General features: G+C 59.0%; 1 protein-coding gene across 2 annotated transcripts in view; it reads right to left on the minus strand.

Moving 5' to 3' along the window:
• Positions 1–3,507, minus strand: part of TMEM51 (transmembrane protein 51) — a 47,366-nt gene that overhangs the window by 42,159 nt on the left and 1,700 nt on the right. Inside the window, exon 1 of one of the 2 annotated variants that reach the window (XM_011363510.2) lies at positions 3,129–3,380. The exons of the other annotated variant lie outside the window; for it this stretch is intronic. The gene's annotated coding sequence lies outside the window, so the exon portion shown is untranslated. Of the gene's footprint in view, positions 1–3,128; positions 3,381–3,507 lie in introns of those variants that run through there. 2 annotated transcript variants of the gene reach the window in all.

The following is a 3,507-nucleotide window of genomic DNA, read 5'->3' on the forward strand; positions in this document are numbered from 1 at the left end:
CAGAGCTCCCAAGAGAGGCAGGCGGAGCATCAAGAGCTCCATCCAGGAGAAGGGAGGGAAAATGCGTCACCAGGTGAAGCTGGGCCACCTGTGCAGGCCTGGGAGGAGCAAGACTCTATGAAGTGGCCAGCAAGACTGAGATGTTGAGAGCCACCAAACCTGGACTAATCTCGGGCCTAAAACAAGTCTCTGACCCAAATGTAGCTGGGTCTCCTGGGATAATGCAGAGGATGCTGGGGGATCAGGAGGGCTGGGTGACAGCCCTGGTTCTGCGGCTGACTTGCTGTGTGCCCTTGGGCAAGTGCCTTCATCTGAGTTTCCTACGTCAAATGAGTGGTTTCCTACACCCGAGACCTCCCAGGGTCCTCCTGTGGCAAGGGAAGGCCTTGTGTGCTCCACCTCCAAGCAAAGGGAGACTTATAACACAGAGAAGGAAATTCTAACAACTGTTGATTGCGAGGACTCCTCCAAGGTTCAGAGCAGACACAACAGAAGTGAAAGCAAAAGCCAGTAGTAGCTAGAGTAGACTCTTTACCACGTCTCCCATCAGAAGACATCTGAGCTTCTGGAACTTTCCAGGCACTTCGGGAGAAAAGCCTTCTTAGTCCTTCAAATTCTGCCTTAATTTGGAGCTGGGGGAAGAGAAGCCCAGAACCAAAGCCTGTCACTCTCCAGTCTCTTCCGGCCTGAGCATTATGAGGGCGTTACTGCCAGCCCTGCAGAGGGGGGCTGGACATTTACCAGAGCCATGACCCAGTAAAACAGGAGCCCCCAAAGGAGAAGGCTGCCCAGAGCAAATGTTAACAGGAGATAGGCTGCTGGCTCTGCCACCTGCTCTGCCATTCCTCACATAGACACCTGGACCTTGTAACATCTAGAGTCAGAGAGCCTGAAAGCCACAGCTAGAGGCCGGCCAAGGTCTCAGGCACTCGCTACCTCTATGGTAAAAGACACGCTCAGTTTGGGTCTCACATCCAATCCACGGATCTTACCCCTGACCAGTGGTCACATGTTAAGGCCACATGTTAACCTCTGCCTCCTGTGTGGTGCTCCAATCCGGCACCCCCGTTTCATTCCCACTGTCTCCAACCCCAGGCCAGCCTTCTCCAAACTTCTATTCAACTTCCATGCAGCCGGAATTATCTTCCTAAGGTACCACGAGGAACGAATGACTCCCCTGCTTAAAGAACTTGAATGGCATTTGTATCTTTCTTTGTCTTTCTTGTTCGGTGTATACGGAGCACCTAGAACACTGTCTGGAGCACAAAAGGCACTCAGTGGACATCGGCTGAATGGTTCCGAGACATCTACAAGACGATGTCCCACCTGCAGTGACCTGGCCCTGCCTGTTCAGTCCAGTTCACTTGACACCCTCCACTCCCTCTGCTTTCCCCATCTGGCACCACCTGAGTACCCCTGCCCAGCACTCCCTGTGCCCTGCACACCTCCATGCCTTTGCTTGTGCTGGTCCATCTGCAGACATCCTTCCCCCCCATTCGCCTGAGGGACTCCAATTCGCCGTTTGATATTCCGCCATTCTTTTCTTGGCATGCGTCAGCCTGAGTTATATGCTTTTTCTTTTTTTCTGTTCTCACCTAAGCCCTGTAATGTAACTTCTCGGAGCACTGGCTACATGCTAGGTGTGAATGTTGACCCCAGGAGGTTATCAATCCCATTGTATGGATGAAGAAACGAGGCTCTGAGAGGCCAAGTGACTGCCCGCCATGGGTCGCACGGCCAGCGAGTGGTGGGGCCTGACTATATCACCGCCTCTCTGAGACACTTGTCATTTACTACTCACTAGGCTGGGAGCTCTCTGAGGCCCCTTGGCCTGATATTCCTGGGGCAGGCCTGGCCCTGTGAGATGCCTAATCATGGAACCACTGTCAGCTCAGGAGGTCGTGAGGAACAGATGCACCACCAGCCTCCTCCCCTTCCTCTCTCTTCTGCCTTTTTCCCCCACTCTGGGTGGTACCTCTGGTAAAGCTGGGGAGGGAGATGTCTGGAGGGAAAGGGGCTTCCTCCTAATACTATCTGGCCCTATCTACTTAGGTCGAGATCCTCTGTGACAAGTCTCCAACGTGTGAAAGCCGTTCACAGGTCCCAGAGCTGACCTTTCACTAATCAAGCTTCCTCAAAGTGAAAGCCAGAAGCCACCCAAGAGGGCAATTCTTCTCGGGCCGCCCTCCCCGGCTGGCGCGGGTCCCGCCCAGCCCGCTCCGGCCCCGCCCCTGCTCCGCCCCCCTCACTCCGGCAGCGCCTAGGTTCCCAGCGCCCGCACCACCGGCGCTGCGAGGAGGGACCTGGCCCGGGTCACGCAGACCCATCCGAGCGCTGCACAGGGGCCCCACGGCTGCTGCAGGCCGGAGAGTGCCCGGGCGGGGCTGGGGAAGCCGTACGGACGTCCAGGTATCCTGTTCCCCCGCCTCTTTGTCAGGAAAGATTTCCTACTGAAGTTGACCATCATCCCTCCTCATCAGACTTGGCGCTCGCGGGCCACAGGCCTTGCCTCAGGACTCGGGCTGTAGATCTGCTTGGGGTTCCACGTACTCGCTATGTGCTGGTATGAGTGCCCCGCCTCACCAGATGGTTATCACTCACATTTTACATGTAAGAAAGTGAGTTTCGTCAAACTTTGCTCACGCCTGATTCCTCACCCCTTTGCTTCTAGTACGTAACACACTCATAGGTGCATCCGAATCTAAATCGCTAAAAAGCCTCGACTTCCAGAAAGGAGTGAGGGAGGGGGGAGGGGAGATCACGAGCGCAGTGCCAGGGTGGTTTCCCGGGACCTACTGGGAAATTCTGCTCTAAGCACAGGTGAAAGGTGCCTCTGTGGAGGTCAAGGGTTCGAAACCCACCGGGCGGATGGCTCCTGTCCCCGCCAACAGGGGGGCCCCGGAGGTCGGATGCCTTCCCCCAGCTGAGGCCAACTAGGTCCCAGCGCGATGCCCGGGAGACAGGGGTGTCCAGTGGGTCTGGGTACGGAGTCCTGCCGGCGGCAGATCCGGGACAGGAAGCTCTCGGACCGACCGACGGACAGTCTGACAGTCCTCGACCCCTTCCTGGGCCCGCGGGAAACCAACAGTCACCCCTCCGGGGGCGAAGGCGCGGCGGCGCACACTCACCCGGGCGGCGGCGGGTCCAGGTCGGTCTCCGTCCAGCGGTCGGGGGCTAGGGTCTCCACGACCCCGCCTGCCCCGGGGCTGCCTCCTCCGGGACACTGGGATCCCGGGGCTAGGGCTCCGGGCGCGGGGAGGGTCTCTCGGCGAAGGGAGGCGGTGGCGGAGAGGGCGCACCACCAGCTGCGAGACCAGGATGGGGACGCAGGAAGCTCGGCCTCGGAGCGCCGGCGTGCGGGAGGGAGGGACCGCGAGAGGCAGAGGGCGGCGCCGGCCGGGAGAGGCCTCCAGCCCCGAGAGGCGCCGCCCACTAGTCGACCCTCCCTCCCAGCCCTCCGCACCACCCCAGGGCCCGCGGCGCGGGAACCAAGGCGGGGAGGGCGGG

Source organism: Pteropus vampyrus, unplaced genomic scaffold (genome assembly GCF_000151845.1).
Source record: "Pteropus vampyrus isolate Shadow unplaced genomic scaffold, Pvam_2.0 Scaffold86, whole genome shotgun sequence".
NCBI classification, from domain to species: Eukaryota; Metazoa; Chordata; class Mammalia; order Chiroptera; family Pteropodidae; genus Pteropus; species Pteropus vampyrus.